We start from the raw sequence: 21,581 nt of genomic DNA, 5'->3' as shown, positions 1-21,581 counted from the left end.
GCCTAATACTCTGAAATTAACACCTCAATTAATTTAGTGTTAAAGATACTCCTTTTTTTTTAATACAAGTGGCGATCCAGCCACTTAAATGTAATAAATACTGTATAGCAGTGGAGATCTTAAAAGATTTATTAGTTTTGTGCAGTCATGACATCACTTCCTGTTTAAACTTGTTTTATTTTGAAGTATGAGGTGGACGTCAGCTGTAACTAAATAATATAAATTTGTCAACAATTCCATTGTTGCTTTTCATATTGTAGTGATTTCTTTATCAATATATTTTTATTTTTAATGTAAGAATTTGTGTTGGCTTTTTCTTATGTTGTGTCTCTCGGTGTAGACTACTATGGAAAGAGACTAAAAAGCAACAATGTAGTTAAGGCTGCTGAAAAGAGAAACCTTATACATTATAAATTGGTGCTACCAAAGAAGTATATTGTGTCTTATCTGTCTTCCCATATTTCTCCTAGACAGTGTAACTATACTGTATGCTACAGATCTTTTTTTCTTTAATGTTTCGGTACTTTGAAGAATAATTCTGCATTAAAAAATAGTGTCTCTTTTTCAAAAAGAGAAATTAAATTAAGATATCCAAGAGACCTAAATGCATTCAAAACAATCAGATACTCTCTGAAGTTACATCTGGAAAGTTTCACCATATCTTCAATCCATCCTCCCAGCAGTAAAAGTTTTAGCATTGGTTTATTTTTTGGGGGGTGGGTTTGGTTTGGTTGTTGTTTTGTTTTGTGTGTGTGTTGTATGTTTCCTATAGTGTAGTGCATTAAACATCAATTATTTTAAAAAATGGCTGAAGAGATGCAGTTTTCCAGTCTACAGTCTGTTTTCTTTTGTTTTTTTCCAAAGTCTGGCTGCAGTTGTGTAAGTATGACTGTGTGAAAGGTAGATAGATTAAATGTGTTCTCTAATTTTACTGCCTTAATTGGATTGTTTTGCTTTAAGAGAAGCAAGGACATAGAAGAGCTTTCCATTAATAGTTGTCCAGACACAATATTTTCAAAAATATTCTAGGGAAACTGGAAGTTGACAGAATGTGTTTTTCTTTCCATCTATTCCTTCCTGAAATGAAGATCTACCACATATTAACACTAAAGTACAGAGGTAATAAGTCAGTGGTTTTGAAATAATAATCCGAAGGAAGAGAGCTTAATATCAGTGCAATTGATACAACTAATAGATATAACTGATGCTGGTTGTGGGCAAAATGTAAGAATCTTGCTGAGTAGCCAATAGCCTTGCTCAGCTCTCTTGCGCTTGGAAAAGGCAAGACTAACCTATTGGATTTACTTCAGGTAGTATTTGGACAAATGCGGTTCAACACACAAGCTGTCAAGACCAGCCATATATATAAAAATTTCAAACATGGAAGGATACAGGCACTTTAGCTAGAACGAGTCACCTTTTGAATGTACACTCTGGTAAAACATGCTTAGGAGAAGAGTTTAATCTCTTGAAGGCTTAAAACCTGCAGTGAAAATTGAAGTCTGGCTGAGAACTTGAAGTCATGCCTGCATTTAATGGTTTTATGAGCTTTTGTTGCACCATACAAGTAACCTAAGAAGCTGCTTTTCCTTGCAGCAGGTGTAAAATGAATTACTCTAGGTTTCAATTTGCTAGTTGCTGATTGAGATTTATTTGTGTTTGGCTTGAATTTTTTTGGCATTTGTTTTGTTCTCTGTATTTCCCTTTTGCATTGAAAAGTTAGTATTTAAGCCTTTTATTTATTACTGCTTTGAATTTCATTTATCCCACAGCTGACTTTTGTCTTTATTTCTAAGCATTCTGTCTTAAGGGACATGCACAACATCCTATAAAATAGTATAATCTTCTTTATGCTATTTCTAGTATTCCATGGCAACTGAGGGGAAAAAAGGAGACTAAACTGAACACTACAACACAGGCAATTCATTACAGATTTTCCGCTTAGTATTCAGTAAATTGTCAAGTCCTTATTTTCATCATTAGCATATTTTTCACAGAGCAGAAGCATAGCCATTTCTGGCAGACTGAATTAAATCTGTTTTACTTGAATGTGAAAGAAGAAAACATTGTCAGGCTTTCTATGAAAGCATCATTTTCTAGTAATAATTTATTTCTCTGGAGCAGTTTGCTGTGGATGTCTTTATGTTTCCATAAAGATATGGGTGTGTATGTTTCAGTCTACCTGTAATTAAACCATTCCTTAACTGTAGGGGGAAAACCACAGAAAATCTGTGAGATTTTTTTGTGGGCTTTTTGTTTGGGTTTTGGTTTTTGTTGGTTTTTTTTTTTTTTTGGGGGGGGGTTTGGTTATTTATTTTTTGTTTGTTTGTTTGTGTTTTTGTTGGTTTTTTGTGTTTGTTTTTTTATTTTTGCTGCTCATATTGCATGAGCTGAGAAATTTATTAGTTCTCTTTTAGAGGGATTTGATGTCTATGCAATGGCACATTTAATTAAAAATTTTGTAGTACATTTTTATAGAGTCAAGCCCCCAAAAAAGCCTCAGAATTTCACTGTCCGAGGACAATGAAAAAGATCAGGTATAACTATCCAGAATTTTTTTTTTACCTACAGGAATTCTTTTTTTTTTGTAAGGCTACCTGATAGCAATTCCATTTTATTTGAGTCTCATAGGTAGTCTTAATTACTGTGAAATTAAATTATATGCATCCTGGTAATTTCAAAACAGAATTTTAAAAGTACCTGAATATATTTTGCTTGCTTATGTACTGTCATATGAAGTAGAAATGTTTTATTCAAGATCTGATTTTTCTTTCAGCAGTTTAGAAAGCTGTCTTCTATTTGTAATCCCAATGAACTCTGCATTTGTCACCAAGTCTGTTTTATGATAGCTGTATGCTAGAACCAGTCATTGCGTGGCTGACAGATATTTATTATATTAAAAAGAGAACTGGGGACCAAAATGTATACTTCAAAGGAAAATATAAATAAAAGAACTTAAAAACTGCGTGTATGAAATTGTGTTTGTGGGTTTGAGTGTGTAAATAATACCTACAGACACAAATTCACCACTGTACATGTATCATGTCCTTATATGCATATAAGTTGGAAGTCACAAAATTATAATCAGATACATCCTTTTCTGAGTTATTCTAAGAGCTGAGTATGGGAAAGGGCTCAAATGTTCTTCAAGGACTGTTTTTCTGTTTGCCCCTCAATAGCTAAAAGAGGACAAATTGATTTCTCCTTCATTTCCTTTGGTTTTCATTGTATTTGTAATATGAGGAAAGGAAAATGGGTTCTAGTAGCTCTTTTCAGTAAGTGCTACCTTCCAGCAAGAAAAAAACAAGCACACATAGCTGAGTCACCCTATTTAGGATCTTGCAGCATCCATAGCTACTGCTGCATCATTAATGTTTCAATAAACTTGCTTAAGATACAGTTATTTGCTGTCAGAATCCATGGAGATACACCATTCAGAGATTCACTGGCATGCTTTTATATTTAATTAGCAAATAAAATAAAACAAGTGTGAGATCCAGACAAATATTCTCTTTTGCAAATTACCCCTAATACTTGCTATTCTTTCCTTTCTTTCTTTTGATGTTACCAATACACCTGGAGTTTTTGTTTTCTAGACTGTTAAATCTAGATAAGCATTATCAAACATGAAATCATTGTGTAAAAAATAACATGTCCTCTACCGTTGTCACAAAGGAAAAAACTCCTCTGATCCATAACTGACAGCAAGGAGGTTTTTGAGAAGATACCTTAAAGAATATATGACAAACATGAAGTTGTTGTTTTGCTTTTATTTGTTACTTTGTTTTGTTAAAGACTCCCTGTTTTCTATCAGGAAATCTTTCCTCTGCCACTGAAAATTTGGCAGTTTTAAAGTTTATCTGTACTCCTAACTGACCCCTTCATCCAAAGCCAATATCACTAAACCAAATCCAATCATTGATCTTTCTCTGTTTGTAGTAGTAGCCGATATAAATGTTAACTATTGCTTTAAAATATCATTCAGTCAAATGATATACTGAACTATATAAACTAGTGTTGGTACAGGATTATTTGTACCCAAGCTACGCTCCAGGAATTCATGATGATTGGTACTGTTAATTAATTTAATATTCTACTTCTCATTCAATTTTTATTAAGAAACAGAAAGCAATTTTGGGCGAAAACTGATTTTTTTTTTTTGTGATCCATGTTATTTTAAGTTTCTTTGGCTTGTGTGGCTCAGCTCTCTCATTCAAAGGGACTTTAATAAGGACTTCAGCAAGCTTTCTTTCAGTTGGAATGATGTGGCTATCAAAAGTGACTAGTCCAAAATTTTTATTTTTGTTACCAATGCTGTATTTTCAAAAATATTTGATGGTTTATTTTGTTATAATTTGAAAACGTTGTATGTGATATTTTGAAATTAGATTGACTTCTATTTATAAGTTAAATAGAAACTTAAGTTTTCCTGTTCCAGATTTAAGGAGCTGTCTTAAGTCAAAGAAGTATAAGGGGATCTACTAATAGACTAATTTGCAACAGCTGGAGTAAGTTAAAACAAAAGTATCTGCTTGGTCCTTGAGGGAAGGGAAAAAAGTTTACTGTGCTATTTTGCCAAGTTAAACTCCCTTATGTACTACAAGTATAACTTAAACATTTCACATCAACACAAATGTTTTAATTTGACACAATACAATGAATCATACATTGCTATTTTTGTAAAGGTACAGGGTGTACTATGGCTGCCCATTCTGTGTTTATTTTCAGGCTTTTCTTACAGGCAAGGGCTCTTAACAAAAATATTTTATGCACATAATTGGCATGTATTAGTCAGCAAAGTTGTAGATGTTACATTTATTTTAATGTTTAGGGTGAAAGTATGGTCTTGATTATACAACTTTTTTTCTAGGAATAAGCATTACTAGAAAACAATATTTTGCTTCAGACCAATTATATTCATGATTACTCCCAGTTTCCTGGTTTTTTGTATGTTTGATATTTCTGCCTGTTTTGGTGGTTGGGTAAAACATTCTCAAGTTCTGATTGACTCTTCAAGTACAATAATAATAAGAAAAATCTTCTTTAAGGAAAGAAATGATTCTTTTTATTCATTTATTCTCTCACATGATATGACAGACTTTTGAATTTATTCTTTTTTGATTGAATGTGAATTGAAGGTGTAGAAATAGGTTGTTCTTTTATGTTCTAGCTTTCTCTTTTTGGATTGGTTGCAATGTTTTCGATGTTAAAAATAAGCATGTGGCTTCTGCATAATTGTGCCAGAATTTGACATTCAGTTTCAAAATTCTGAATTCCTTCAGTTAGAAGTTATGTCCTAATTGAAAACTGGAGAGAAGGAACAAAGAAGCTGTGGAGATTTACTTGAACTTTGGTGAATGAAAAGGCATAAGATATGGTGCACTTTCTTTGGTTTTGAATAGAAATGGACAAAAGTAAAATTAAATATAGGGATTTCAATTGTTCTTGCTTCATAAAAAAGGTTTAGTATTATTTTATATTTCTGCTTTAAAAGAAATATGATTCTTTTTTTAGAACAGGAAGTTATAGGATGAATGTGGGGAGGGCAAGAGAGAAATAGAGAAGACCCTGGGAGAAGAGTAAGGAGGAGAGAAGAGATAGGAAGCCATGACAGAAGGGAAAGTAGAAAGATAAAGGAGAGAGGAAAGGGAAATAAAAGAAGATGAAAAGACAGAATGAAGAGGTGTTCATGACAGTGCTCTGGCAGTGTGGGGCTGCAGAGCCAGACACAGCCTTGAGGCTGAGATAGTGCTGCCTCTGGAGTAACATATTTAAGAAAAGTCAAAAGTAGCACTCAGGCAGAAGAGGAGGACAGTAAAAAACAGAGTGTGGAACAGTGGTGTGAACACCAAGGCCAGAGAAGAAGGAAGGAAGGACGCACTCTGTGGACCAGAGCAGAGGATCCCTTGCAGGCTGTGGAGAGCCACACCAGGGCAGATATCTGCACAGCAGCCAATGGAGGACATGACACTGTGATATTTGGCTGTTTCCTGAAGGAGGTGTTGCTCACAGAGCATCCAGGCAGGTGCAGACAAAAACTCTGAGGAGGAAGAAGCAACAGAGAGGAGCAGTTGTGGGCTGAGTGTAACCCCTATCCTTCAGTGCAACTCAGTGTGGGAGAGGTAGAAGAATTGGGAATGAAGGAGAAAGGTTGACCCTGTGAGGGGAAAGCTGGTTTTTTTAAATTTTTTTGGTCTTATTTCTCTCTACCCAAATCTTTTTTAATTGGCAATAAATATATTTTCATCAAGTTGAGTCTGTTTTGTCTCTTACTGTAAGTTGTAAGCAATCTCCATGTCTTTATCTTAACCCACAGGTTTTTCATCCCCTCTTCTCCCTGCTTCCTGTTGGGGAGGGGGAGGGAAAGGCTGGGTGGGTGGGCATTTGGCTGCTGGCCAAGGCAAACCCACCACAGGAGGAAGGAAAGGAAAAGCAAGGGAGAAAAAGAGGAACCAATAAGGTAAAGAGAAGAGAACTTAGAAGAATAAAGATAGAAGGAAGAAAGTAAAGAAAGGAGAAGGAAGAGAGAAGTGAAAAAGAAGAAAGAAAACTAAAACTGAAAAAAAAAGAAAATAAGAAAGCAGGGAGAAAAGAGGGACAAATCAAAGAAAGAAAATGATAGAAAATAAATACAGGAAAAAAGAGAAAACAAAAGTAAGAAAGGAAGCAGAAAAGAATGAACAGAATATAGAAGAAGGTAAGGAGAGAAGATAAAAAGGAAAGAAGAGTGAAATTAAAAAGGGAAAGAAAAATGTATGGTGGGAGAGAGAAAAAAGTGAGGAATAAAAATAGAGGATTGAGAAGAAAAAGATAAGGGAAAGAACTGAAGAAAAGCAGACAGAAGAGAAAAAATACTGAAAAGGAATGAAGTCCAAGCAAGTTCAGTGTTGTTGAGGAATCTGTAGCTGAATGCTTTTAGCGGCAAAGCTAAAAGTTTTAACTGACAGAAAGAGCTCATATGTGATAACCTAGACCCTTGAAATTATTTTCCATCAAGTAAAAGTGGTAAATCCGTATATTAAAATAACTGAACTTTGGTTTCAGCTATGCCATTCAGTGAATAGATACATTATTTCCAGGTAAAAATTTCCAAAGAAATTGTAATAAGCATTAAGAACTCTCTTACTGAATTGGAGTGATTGCTTAGGCAGGTGGGTGGTGTGGCTCAAATGGCATAGTAAATTCTGGCAGGGCAGCATGTTGGCATGCCTCAGTTTTTAAGAAGAGCTAAAGTTACTGAGCCAGTTTAATTGTGATAACTGAGTAGGATTTTTGATGGTAATAAAGAAAAAAGGAATCAGTTAAAGTTCAGCATAGCAATTTGCTTTCATGCTGTTGTTTCTATCAGGAAGAAATATTGTTTAATAAAGTTATGTCATTATACAGCCTGGTAGCTCAACATTTGGTTAAATATTAAAGATTTAAAGATTTCTGATACAAAAAAAATAAATCCATAATTCTCATAAAATATAGAGAATAGTTTTAAACTGTGTAGTACTTAGTAAAGTTCTTTATATAGTACTTTGCTTGGCAGTGCTCTTTTATTATTTCCTTAAGTGGTAAAGTCTTGCCATAATTTAAGAGTTTTCACTGACATACATCACATGCCTTTTAGAATTTAATTTGGATAGGTCTTAACAGCATGTTGTCCTTTGCCTTTTGTGTTTTGTTTTCATTACTGGGGGAATGAAGAAGGAGATGTATGTTCCTGTGCCCGTCTTCAAGTTTTATAGATTTAGTTGCAATTGACTTTAGTGGCAGTGACTTGCATCAAAATCACGTGAAAGAGCCAGGAACATGACAAAAGGCTCCAGCAGAGGAAGTGTGGGCGTGAGGGGCTCCATCAAGCTTGGTAATTCTGCTCTCCCTCAGCAGGGTGGTACCCCCGCCTCTCCCCTCCTCTGCGTCCTCTGGCGCCAGATGCAGCAACCCAAGGGGTTACAGCTGAGGCCAGCCAGCTGCATCTGGCACGTAGGGTCGGGAGCGGCTGGAAGGAGAGCAGTGCCTTAGCTGACAAAAGGTGAAATACAGGCCTTGCTCTGAGGAGTCTGAAATGGGAACCAGTTGTGTCAGTCTGAGGCCATCCTTCTCTAGTTACTGTAAACCAATATTGTAGCTGAAAGAATAATCCTGTTCTCTCCAAGCTGCTTTTCCTGTTCTGGGCTGCCCACCTCCCTCGATGCTGGCACAAGCATTCCCTTGGCTGTTTGGAGAAATAATCAAGTTTTAAATAAAGAAAAAAGGGGTGTGGGGAGAGAACATGTCATGGAGGCAGGAACATGTGGTCTGCCTTAGAGGGAAGCCACTCAAGCTGCTATTTTGAGTGGCAGAGCTGATAGAAAGTGACATGAGTCCACTGTTAGTCCTGGTGTAAACCTTGCTGGTGAAAGCAGAAGCTGCTGTGTGGCCTTACAAAAAGGTACAGAAATGCACTATTGCTGGCATAACTGCAGGGTGATGCCTTGTAACCATTACAGCTGTGGTAACAGAAGTCCCTGCTGTGGATGATAAGAAAGGCTGAAAATTCTTCTAATCAGTCAGGGGAGGAGTGTGGCTGGAAGCTGTGACTTGCATCAGGATTGTGGTCCTGGTATACCATGATAAAGTAGGAATCCTTCTCTGTCTTCTGAACTAGGACTGGCTCACAGTGGTTTTCTGGCAACACTTTGTTCTTCCGTTTTTTTTTTTTTTTTTCCCCTTTTTCATTGTGCAATAGAGTTAATGAAGCCACTGTCAGATGCTGCATGGGCTTCCTCTGTGGGTGGTGCAGCTCAGAAGTCCTGTTGTTCTTTCGCAGTATATTTTGTCACTTTGTTGCAGATCTCCAGCAGAGGCAGCTAATCAGAGGAGCAGTTGCTGCAGTTTCCAGGCTTCTTGAGCAAGCTTCAGGGAAAATCTCCTGGGAGCTCCTGTTCCTGGGAACTTTGGTGGTACACTGCCGCATGTCAGGGCCAGCCTGTGGAGGCATTTGACTCTGTCAGTTCTGACAGCTTTTGTTGGCTACTTACTGGTTGTGGACTACCTGTGTAGTAGTCATAAGCTCACTGTGGATAGAGACTTGTAAGATTGGGAAGATGGAAATTTATGACGTCTGGCAACAGAAGAAAGCTTCTCTGCCTGCAGAGAAGGATAGGTGTAGTGCACTGGAGGGAGGTCAGTTGGATTGTCAGAGGAGACAATCAGAGCCAGCTGAGGCTCAGCCGTGTTGTGTACATGAAGAGGAAAATGAGGGTGACAGTTATTTGAGATCATATCAAAACACGTCTTCCAAGCTGGTGTACTTGCTACAGCTGGAGGTTTATTTCTTGTTGGGTGCTTGAATCACAGGTATTACAGATGGTCATCTCTGAGAGTCTCCGACTTCACCCCTTGACGTTCTTCCATGTTGTTTCCATGATACTGCTCGGATGAGCCCAAGTATGTTAAAAGTGACTGCACAGCTCTGGTGGCAAGGATGAAGAATGCGAATGCTCAGGTGGTGTTTTTCTCAATGCTGCCTGTGAGGTGGAAATGCTCATGTGGCAGAGGACACATCCATCAAGTCCAGCTTTGGCTGCATGACTGGTGTCACAGGCAAAGCCATAGTACCCCCTTTGAGGAATAAGAACTACTGAATAGCGACAGGATTCATAAGATGGAGTGTGGCAAAGGCATCTTTGCTGACAATCTCGGTCTTCTTTTCTGGAGGGCTTTGAAGCAGCTCCTAAATGTGAAGGTTGCTGGAATTTAAAGAGAAGTAAAGGCATGGGGAACATCACGGAAGTGTCTGGGGAATAACATAATTGGAGAAATGTTGTACTTTCTTTATGCAGTCCCTGCACACTTTCAGAGCACCTTAGGGTTACAAACACATGGTAGAGATAATGCACACCATAGGATGCTACTGTGCTGTGCACAGATGGAGGGATGCAGGCTGACAAAGAGAGGCAGTGCATGCAAAGAAGGGGTGGGACCGCACAGTGCTTTGCCCTGGAATGAGTACTGAGCCTGAGGCAGAACAACATGAGTAGTGCTGGGGTAAACATCTGCTGCTGACCATCTGGCCAAGAAGTTGATGAGGCCTTAAAGTAACTGCTGGGCACCTTGCAATTGTTGCAGACCACAGTAGTTGTGGGGGATGCAAGCAGGCCAGGACAAGTTCTTGAAAGACAATTTCTTGATGCAGGTGATGTGCTTCCTGGACGTGTTACATGTGAGCAAGGAAGGTCTGGTTGAATGTATGAAGGTTGGTGACTTCCTCGGTCAGACTTTGGCAAAAGGGTCCAGGAAGGCTGTTTTATCTTCCTTGGTGAATGAGAATGGCTTATTATAATGCACAAAAAAACCTAGCAAGTGTGGCAGAAAGCTAGTATGAGCGTGTAGAGGCAAATCATACCTGGCCAGCCTTTTCACCTTCTGTCTTCAGGTGACTGGTTGTGTGCATGAGATGACAGCAGTGGGTATCTTTTACCTTGGCGTCAGCAAGACGTTTGGCATCATTTTCCATGGTGTCTTCACAGCAAATCAATGACTTAGGAACTCAATAAGTGGACAGTAAGGTAGATGGAAATTTGCTTTGACTTAAGGCCCCAAAGTGTTTTGATCAAAGGTGCTATCTCCAGTTGGTGTCCGGTTACTAAGTGGTGTTGCTCACACATTGATACCGAGGCTGTTACTGGTAATGTTGGTGTTAAACACCTAGAATATGGGACAGAGTGCACATTCAGCAGGTTTAGAGGAAGCAGTAGGTACACTGAAGACTAGGCTGTTGTTCACAGTGATCTAGACAGCAGAAAACTATGCTAGCAGTAGGCTTGTGAAATTCAACACAGGCAAAAGCAAACTTCTTCATCTGGAGCACAATAATCTGTGGTGGTATAGGCTGGGGGCTAACAGGGCAGGAATCATCTTTGCAGAAAATTACCTGGGAGTCCTGGTGGTTAACAAGGCAGCTACTAGTCTACCAATGTGCCCTTGCAGCAAAGAAGGGCAAGCCCATGTTGGGCTGTGTTAGCAGGACTGTGGCCAGCAGGCCGAGTGAACTGATCCTTCCCCTCTGTTCAGCACTTTTGAGACTGCATTTGAAGAACTGTATCCAATTTTGGCCCATTGTTTCAGGGAAGAGATTGGTAGATCAGAGTCCAGTGAAGGTTCACCAAGATGGCTGGAGGCTGGAGCATATGGTATATGAGGAGAGGCTAAGAGCTGGGCTTGTTCGTACAGCAGAAGAGAAGGCTCAGGGGCATCCCATGGCACTCCACTGCTAACTGATAGGAGTGTGTAGGGAACACAGAGCCAGGCTTTTCTTGGAGATTGTGTAGTGACAGCATGAGAAGCAAAGAATGAGAAGCAGCAGACAAAAATTGGAACATTAAACATTCTGATTTGATACTAAGAAAAATACTTTCCCAGTTAGTTAAGCACGGGAGGAAGGTTGTCCAGGGAGGCTGTGAAGTCTCCATTCTTGGAGATTACACAAAACTTGAGTGGACAAGGCTGAGATCCAAGTGGCCCTGCTTTAAGCAGAAGGTTGGACTAGACAACTTCTGGAAGTTCCTATCTGTGTAAGTAATATGAGAGCATGAAACTTGGTGGCGCTGAATGTTCTTAAAAATAGCTGTAACTTTTTTGGAGGGGGAGGAGAGGTGGGTGGGGTGGATTGGCATGTATTTTTTATTTTGCATTTGACTAACCAGTTGTATATGAATAACACATACACACAGAGAAGATATTCTTAAAACACTACAGAGAAAGTTGTGGAGACTGGCCAATTAAAAAGCCAACTTAAACAAGAGAACTTGGGATAATTTCATACAGGTCCCTCGTGTAGAGTGATTAAGTTTTAGAGGCCAAAAGGCATTCAGTGATTATTGTTCAGAGTCTTGTTCAGCATAGTCACTTTACTTTCCACCTTAACAATGTTTTTTTTCCTTGAGGAGTAAGCTTCACCCACCTTGAAGCCAAGAATATTTGGAAGGGTGGGGTGGTTTTTTTCATTTTATACATTGCACATTTTGTGGCAATGTTTTTCTGGGGTTTAGTACATTTTTGACTGTAGCACGGTGATTACTTCATTTTTCTAAACATATGTATTTATAGCCCACAAGGGTCTGTGAAATCTGATACTAAAATAAGACATCGTATATATAAAAACCATGGTTTCTTTAAGAAAGCCATTTTTTAACCTCTACTCCAGAATTCCTTTAATGTTGTAGGAATTCATTTTTTCCTTTATTTATAGTTTTGTCCTTCATGGTGATTATTGATATTGGAGTAGGGAATGAAAAATTACTAGTGCATTTTAATGAAATCAGTTAAAACTCTTAAAAGGAAATATTTTATTAAAAGAGAAGAGGACAAAAAAGAACACTCTTGAGTAGGAAGTAGCTGTCAGACAGAACTGTGTTATTTAATCAGTATAATAATTTGTTACACAAAAAAAATCAAATAGTTTCTTTTGAGTGGTGTTGAAGGAGGAACGTGTTTTCAGTCGAGGGGGCACCTTGTCTGTCATGACTGTCTGACGCATGCTGATTTCTTGTTCTTTTGGGATGATTTTCTTTCTGAAACACTTTTCTTTCAGGATGATTTCAAGAGGTACTCTTTAATATTTACCTGTGTCTTTCAACAACATGTTCAAAGCGCCCTTTTTTGTTAGCACTGCTTTTTTTGTTGTGTTATTTGTAGTACATATAATGAAATGGTAAGGATTCAAAGTGCAGAGATGCAGTTACATATATCTTTTCTTTGAGAGTTTTCTTCACAAAGAAGAAAAACCTGGGGTTTTCCCAGGTGTTAGGGAGCACAGAGAAGTGTAAACATTTCTCTATAAAACTTGTATTCTAATTTCCTTTCTGGTTGAGGAATGCTTGTTGCCATATGTGAATATCATTTAAAGAGGTGTCATGGTATTTCAAACATACTTTATGGAACATTCAAAGTATTCAAGGAGACTACTCTGAGGCATGGCTGGCAAAGGGTAATCAGCAAAACTAATGGCTAGGGGTATTTGAATTTCAAGAGAATTGTTAATATCTTTCAGTCTGTAGTATATGATGTGGCATTGGTATGATGGGTTTATGTGCTTTTTATTTTCTCAAATTTACCTGCTATACTGAGAGCATCTTGTTTTCAGATACATTACAAATTTTTGGGGGGAAAATTCATAAGAGTAGCTCTATAAAATTCTGTTCAGGAACACTTAAATGTTACACAGGTTCTGGAACTTCTATAAATAAAGGTTTTCTTGTGACAGAAAATAGTTAAAAAAATAAAAGGGGAAAAACCTGGCTGGCTTAAGGAGTACTGAGATTTGCAGTGAACTTTAGTTCATGGGTCTTTTCATTTTATTGTTTTAGAAGAGTCGTAATAAAGCTCCACTTTCAGCATGAATGAACTCCATTTTCTGTTTTCTTCTGAAACATTACTGTGGCTATTGTAACTAGGTTTGACACCATCAGAAGTTTTCTCAGGCTGCCAGCACCATGAGATAAAATAGACTTTGCTCTAGATAACAAAAAAATTCATTACCACTGTTGTACAGTATCAGAACTTCGTCTACCTTGGCCTCAGACCACAGAGTGCTCAAAAGTTAAGGGTGGAAATGCCAAACCTGATTGAAACGTCTACGAAAGGCCATTTCACAGAGCAGAGGGCAGGATCAGATGTGTTTTCAGTAATCTTTACCCCTGAGGATAAAAAGAGACATCAGAAATATGGTAGTGCTGCAATACAGCTAAAAGGTGAAAAAATGCCAATGTCTATGCCATCATTTGCAAAAGTGAGCCAAACTCTTAGCTACTGAGAGGGAATTAGAATTAAAATTTATGTGTAGCCATGCATGAGAGCTTTGCTTTCCAAGAAACCTCTTTGACTGCGTGGTCAATTAGTCACTTGTAACTGACTGTGGGTGAATGCAGCCAGTCTGGCAAACTCTTAAAGAAAAAAGCCACATTTTCTTACCAGCATCCCCTGTCTTTCTGTCCTGTTTTCCTTCAGCTAGCAGTTTTACTCACTTGTCCACCTTGGTTTTGACATGATGATGTCTGTCTAGAGGTTTATTATGTTTGTGCTTTATTGTACGTATTAATGCCCTGTAATCACTGTGCACAGTGACTGTATCTAGATGTACAAAAGGCCCAGAGGGAGATTGCTTCATGCAAGAAGATCCTAGGGTTAGTAGAAATAGGTCCTAAGGGTAGTGGCATAAGCTCCAGTACTTATTATGTATGTTCTTCACAGAAGTCTTGAATAATATTTGTACATCTCTCTTTCAAGGAGAGACGGTGTTGTTTAATGCTTCAAAGGCGGTAGTGAGGAAACCTGCTCTGTGAAAGCAGCTTCACTTACTCATTCCCTGATGTAAGTTTGGGTTAATTCAAAATGTAAAACTTGATTTAGGTGAGATTGTAAATGAGATTTCCTGCTGACAATGCAAAAACACCTTTTCATATTACCTAGCTTGAATTTAGGATACAGGTTGAGTTTTTATACATATTGCTCCAGGTCATTTCATATTTGAAGGATATTGATAAGGTTCAGTTTTTTGGTGCTGTATCATTAAATCAACTGTGATTCCAGCTGCCTGTAACTCCCTCAAAGTTGCAAAGGGCAGGGTTCAAGTTCTTTGCTAGGTTCTTCTGGTTTAAGGTGTTTGGGATTCAGTACTTCGATTAACTTCAGTGAAAACTGATAGGTAAGTTCTGCTAGTTTGTGAGAAAGACATGGGGTATCTGTGACAGATGTGTTACATCTGTACTGGTCTTTGTTTTTTCAATCATACTACCAAATAACTGTGCTTCTATCTTCATCTGGTTTAGAAAAACAAGAAATTTGTATGATAGTTGAGGATGAAGCAATGTCTGTAGTAAAAATAATAGGTCTTTTCCCGTAGCATGTTATGGTAGTATTTGCAGTCTGTGAGACTATAGACAAATGAGCTGTACTACTTTGTCCTATTGCCTGATAGCCTGGTTTATTTGCTCTGCCCAAGAACAGTAGCCCTGTTGATGATATTCGAAGGCTGAGAATCAGGCACCATGTCTGAAGCGTAAGTGGGACCAGGGATGTAAAAAACATTCTTCAGGGTGCTGCAAATGAGAACAACACTGGTGTTTATTCTGGTTAATGTGGATAAAAAATGATTGAAAATAAACCTTAAAAAAATAGTTATTTTAAGAATTGTCTTTTAATCCTTTAAGATACATTTAAATATTCAAGTGGGAGAGCTTATGTTAGCAATAAACCTGAAGTATGATTTATACAGACTGTATGTATAGTATTCAACCTGTATGTACTTCAATTCCTATAAAACTTAAGCAAATAACTTAAGGCTTAAGACTTTATTTATTATGACTTTGTTATTTAAATGGTTAAGAGTTCAGAACATAAATAGTTTTGACAGTCATGTCTACTGTTCATACTGAGAATTCTCTGTAGTTCTCATTAGTAGTCCCTTTAAAATTAAAAAGCCAAGTGGAAGCTCAAAAAGAAAAATGCTTTTTTTATTGCTCCAATTTATGAATAAGAACTTTGTGTGAGAGGCTGAGATCTTCCAGCTCTACAATTTCACTAGACTGTATGTATAAAAATAGTAGATGGTTCCCTAGCTACCTACTACCCACATATTAAGAGATGGTTTTATTGTTTAATAAATCATGTTGGAAATGCGATATTTTGGAAAGTCTGTCCTTTTTTCCTTTTATATTGTACACATCTAGTGTATTTTTTGTTCAGCATTTAAAAGTCAATCTCTTAATCAAACTGAGGTTCTTTCCAGAAATTATTTGACAGAAATAGGAACACTTGTTAATGATTTAGTAAATATGGTGTCATTGCTAGTTTAACATTGGAAAATATGACACAGATTAGTTTCTGTACCATAAGTTAGATAATTGATGAATGCATTTATAGTCTGTGAATAAATAAAAAGTGAGATTACATTCAAGCTCTATTTATTGGCCGAATGGAGTGTTTTAATAGTTTCAAGCAGTGAACAACTTACCTTTGCAGTAGGAAAATAAATGAGAAAAATCAAAAGCAAGATTTTAATTGATTGTTCAAAACAAGTTTTCTGTTTGATAATTTAAATTGGTTTAGTTTGGATTATCATGTTTAGTCTTATGGTTTTGCTACTGAAATAAGGGTGGCTGAGTGCAATTGTACCTGGAATCTGTAGTCTGTATATAACATTGGCTGAGAAAGCAACTATACTGCTTGCAGTCTTCCTGTGTGTTTTGGATTTTCATGGCCAGGTTTTGATAGTGGAGGGCTACAGGGGTGGCTTCTGTGAGAAGCTTCCCTCATGTCCGATGGAGCCAGTGCCAGCTGGCTCAGAAACAGACCCACTGCTGCCCAAAGCCAAGCCCATCAGCCATGATGGTGGTGCCTCTGGGGTAACAGAGTTAAGGAGCAGGGAAAAACCCCTACAGCTGCAGAGAGGATTGAGAATATGTGAGGGTAACAGCTGTGCAGACCCAAGGGTCAGTGAAGAAGGAGGGAGAGGAGGTGCTCCAGATGCTGGAGCAGAGATTGCCCCGCAGCCTGTGGTGAAGGCTATGGACCTGAAGGACTGCACCCTGTGTAAGGGACCTACCCCAGGGCAGGGGGAGAGTGTGAGGGGATGAGCAGCAGAGACAATGTGTCATGAACTGACCGCAACTCCCGTTCCCCTGTTCTGCTGGGGAGGAGGTGCAGAAAACCCTGAGTGAAATTAAGCCCGGGGAGGAAGGTGTTTTAAAGTTTGGTTTTATTTCTCATTTTCCTACTGTGGTTTGATTGGTAACAAACTTGAATCTTATTTCCCCCTGTCGAATCTGTTTTGCCCATGGTGATTATTGCTGAGTGATCTTTCCCTATCCTTACCTCACGAGCCTATCCTGATATTTCCTCTCCACAGCCTATCTGGGAAGGGGAGTGATAAAGCAGCTTTGGTGGACAAGTGATGTCCAGACAGGGACAACTGATTGATTTGTTTAGACTAACTTGATGCATTTATTGCCGAAAAAGTTGCAGGTAGTTAGCAGGAATTCTTGCACTCACCAACAGCTTTGTTTTCCACTATTTTGCCTGTGCTTTCTGCTTCCCTCTGTGCCAAGGGAAGGATCCTGTGCCATTTGAATGTATTAAAATATCTGGGTCTTTTGTTCAGTCTTCAATTCACTGGACCTGTCCTGGTTGTTCTCCTGAGCCCAGGCTGGTAGAATGTGCCTTGGCCCCAGCACTAGCTGCTGCTGCAGCACTGCCAGCTCAGTCAAGCTTGGCTGTGGGAGAGCAGCTCTAGACTGGTCAGCAGCAGTTTGACTGTCATCTTCATAAATAGCACAGCTATCTTCTCATCTTGATATAGCTTCTTAGGTTCCTTGTGGTTGTCTGTGTCACTCCTGAGCAGGTCACAGCCATAATCATGTGAGGCAGGTTGGGATATTTTCTGACACACTTTACAGCAGGACTGTGGGAACATGGCTCCTTGAAGATTGTGGGAGAGCTTTTAAGAGGAAGCCAAAGGGCTTCATCACACCAGGCATGCAATGCTGTGTGGAACACTTCAGCAAACAGTGCACATCTAGACATTGAGTCAATTTTCAAGCATTTCTAGCTGCTGTATATGTTGGAACGAGTATACTTAGGGCACACGATTAACCTCAGCCTTAACCAAAATTTCAATTTATTGCCGAGATAAAGAATCACATGTTACAGTGCTGGATGGATGCTCAAGAGATCAATCAATACAAGCAGTGGGACAGGTTCCAGTCTATGTATCTGCTGGGATTGGTGTGTGTATGACCTTCTGATGAAGATCATTTTACATCTCCCCTGGTCTGTTTTGGTGTTGTTTAAAACATCAGCAGCTACATTCACACTTTTAGGCTATCCATGAACTTTCTTTTTCTTCCCCCAGTGGCCATGAAGAGCATTCATCTCCATCGATGTCAACAGCTTTTTACATATTTCTGGAAAATTACAATTATGCCGCCTTTTACTTTTCCATTTACTGTACCACACAAGTGGGTTTTCTGCAGCCTTCCCTGATAAGTTTTATTTTCTTTATCTGTTGTCTCTCTAAAATTGGTGTAACTTCCATGCATTATGAACATACTGTATTCTGTGTGACTTCAAATCATGCCTAGAAATTAGTTCTCAAGCCTTTTGGTTTTACTTTGTTTCTATCAGTAAGAATCATTGCTCCCTTGTGACTATTTTTGCATCTGTATAAGAAGAGCAGATGATTTCAAACAAATACTGAACAAATTTATGACACCTAGGTGCTCCTCTTGCAGCAGTCATCATTAGATTTGGGGTCATGTCAGGAAGAGGAGGGTGTTACACCACGTACAGTGGGGCTGAGTGGCTGAAATGCTGCGTGCTGCAGGACCCAAGGTGCCTTGTCTGCAAAGTGTCAGGGAACTTTCACTGTCTGACACACTGTATTGCCTGGACAAGGCAGCTTTAGTCAATTTATTTTCCATATTTAAGACATCCTTTTTTTTGCCAAGATCATAATTTTTGTCTCTTGGCAAGAAGTCTAGCAAAGACCATTAGAATTATATGTATAACCACAGAAGTTTTCTGGGTTTTCTGACAGAACCACGTGTTTGAGAAGTTTACAATATAAAAATAAGAAACGTTTTTGCTGATTATTTTACAAATTTTTAGTAGGGTTTTGGGGAGGGTGGCAGAGGAGGAAGTAAGTGAAATCTGTACTTCCCCTACATGTTGTTGCAGAGATTGGTGTGTGGAAAGTCTGACATTTCAATTAAGGTAACACTGGCTGCGTGACCAGTAGAGGGAGCCCAGAATCACAAAATGTTGGAGATATTTTTGTCTGGGGGAGTTTGGGGTGCAAAGTTTGATTTGATAATATACAAGAATTTTGAAGGGATGCACTGAGTACTACCAGCCTATAATGATTTTGGGAAAGAGAATTTTTGAAACATTGAAATGCCTGATGTCTTCTAAATGATCAAGTTGTATTAGCAACTTGTATACTGGAAGGTTAATGAGTGTTCTGTTTTCTTTTCTTTCCTATGTTGCTGGTTGTTGTAACATCGTAACATCACTTTTACAGAAAGTAAGTAACTTTTCATCTTTTAAACCTTTTTGAAAGTGTGTGTGGTGGGTAATACTGCTTGTATATGTGTATAGATGTAGATGTATATAAAATAAACATGGAAGCAGAAAAATACCAATCTTAAAGACATACTGCTAGAGTTTGTAACTTCTATATATGAATGACTTCTAGAATACCACAGTGGTTTAAAGCAGTCTCACCCAAATGATGATAAATAGTATGAAAGTTCTGCATTCTGCATCTGAAGACTGTAAATGGTAAACACATTTCTTGCGTGCAGACTATGGCAATAAAACTTGCAGCATATCAATTTAAAATATATTATGGCTCTAAAAATTCACAGATATCAAGTTGCAAAGTTGCAAAGTAGAATATTATTGTATCCAATTTCATTTAACTGAATCAAAGTTGAATTGATTTGGAGTGTTTCAAGAACTTAGGTCAAACTCTGTGCCATTTTTGATATTCAGAGATACTCAACCTTATACTGGCACGCCTTGACTGCTGTATTAATACATGCCAGGAACTCTGAGCAGAAGGAACATGTCCTCAGGCTGTAGGAGAATTTAGAAAGCATGCAGTAAGTAGTACAGATCCCTCAGAAAGTACTCTGTGATTCAGACATCAGTCTGCATCATGGGGTCTTTGATTGCTGGCTTTTTGAACCACAGTCCCATGTGTTGTGATAGCATGTGTTTTAAGCATTTCCAGCCTCAATTGTGTGTAACATTTGGGATTTTTAATACGGTAGTTTAAGGATGCCAGTGCTGGCAAAAGAATAGGCAAGTCATTCGTTGGCATGGGTCAAAGCAGCACTGACAAAGGACACCACGGAACTTCAGTTTTATCTGTTAGCTCAAACTAAATCCCACCTCTCTGTGTTCCCAGATTATTTTTGTTTGCAACTTAAGTGTGTTCTGTGTTGTTTGTTTTTTGCTCCTTATGGACGTACCCAAGTCCAGTATTCAAGAGTGGTGGATATGGCCCTTTGGTTGCATGCCATTAGGAGTTGCAGATATCTGTAAGAAGCATAGCAGTAGTTAAAGTGCTTCTTGGCTCAGTAGCTGATACGGGTTTCTTCCTAAGTCAGAGAGTAGTTTCTATTGTCCACTTGCCAGTTGTCTAGACTTTGAAGATTAGGATATCTGCTGTGAGCACAGTAGTGATCATGAGATGTTGCCAAATCCTCTATTTTGGGTTCATTCATCCTGTATCATTTTAATTGGTTAATGATATCTAAAAATAAGTGTGGAGTCCAGAGTATCACCATCAGAATAGGAGGAGAATAAAAGTCATGCATACCTACACACAGAGTTTTGTTTCTTGTTGACGTACCAAGTTTGTGTTCTGCTGCAGAGTCAGCAAGTTCTTTCTGTCTTGCAGAGAAAGCCTTAATCGGTGATAATGTTTCACTAAAAAGATCCAAGTCTGGGAGAGTTGAAATTGCTTCATGTTATGTATGTTAACATATGGAAGAAATTACACAACCATAACTGCTGTATTAAATGCTTTGTGTCTTTGCTTGTCAAGCATTAATACAGAAAGGAAAATGTGTAAAGAGAAGTATCCTACATATTACAGAAGTGTTTAAGTAATCATTAAACTCAATGAACTCTCTTAATATCTTCTGTCCCAGTGATAGCAGTATCATTTAATTTCCAACATATTTTGGTGTGTATTTTGTTAAAGTATTATATCAAAACCAAATGTGGAGCTAGTTTTATTTGCAGGGAAGCAAAAGAAACAATAAAAACTTGCCAGAATTTTCATATTGCGTGATCATGTTTAGAATACCCTTAAAATAAATACCTATTGCATATCTAACATGTGTATCAACAAGCAGCATTTTTACATGCAATTTTTTTATTTTAGATGTAATAATATGATACATTAGGTGACCTGTAGTAAATAAATTATAATAGACAGGACTTCCTGGCCTGAGGGTACTTTATAGTTTAATTTTTACCGGAAGAGCAATTACCACGCTATCGATCTTGACATTAAAATAATGATACATGTACAATAAGGATGAGTTTTGTTGTAACAGAGCCACAGAAATCAACAGAAAGCATAACCATATGAAAGAGAACAATTTAAAACCAGTTTCACATATATTTAAAAAAAAAAATCAGACGTGCAATCTTCAACCAAGATTGGATGTTGTGTTATCATACAGCAGAATAAAGAAGGCCAGTTTCTGATGAACTTTGAAGCCCTGTTCCTGGTTTATAGTTGAGTATATAATTAATCCTGAAATACTTTACAACACACTTAATTTAATGCACAGGCATTGTTCCACTTAACCAAGTGGAATATATTTACGTGGCTAAAGATAAGCGTGCGTGCAGACTGGGGACCCCAGGGAAGAAGCACAGTTTCAGATTCAGTCCCTGAGTAACTGTGTACAGTAGCCAGCAAATGGGGACAAAGATGTGATAGTACATCTATAGATCTTGTGCTTCAATTTTTAAATTAAAATTAAATAAAATAATTAAGGACTGCCTTCTTATCCACTGTTTTTAGATCAACTTTT

At 38.1% G+C, this 21,581-nt stretch overlaps 1 protein-coding gene across 2 annotated transcripts in view; it reads left to right on the top strand.

Annotated features, from left to right (window-relative positions):
* The window catches only part of ASXL3 (ASXL transcriptional regulator 3), a 121,649-nt gene that overhangs the window by 34,345 nt on the left and 65,723 nt on the right, over window positions 1-21,581 (top strand). The window lies entirely within an intron of this gene.

Source organism: Chamaea fasciata, unplaced genomic scaffold (genome assembly GCF_029207755.1).
Source record: "Chamaea fasciata isolate MVZ Bird 193981 ecotype frontalis unplaced genomic scaffold, bChaFas1.0.hap1 SCAF_1, whole genome shotgun sequence".
NCBI classification, from domain to species: Eukaryota; Metazoa; Chordata; class Aves; order Passeriformes; family Sylviidae; genus Chamaea; species Chamaea fasciata.
This window is presented reverse-complemented; position numbering and strand designations above follow the sequence as displayed.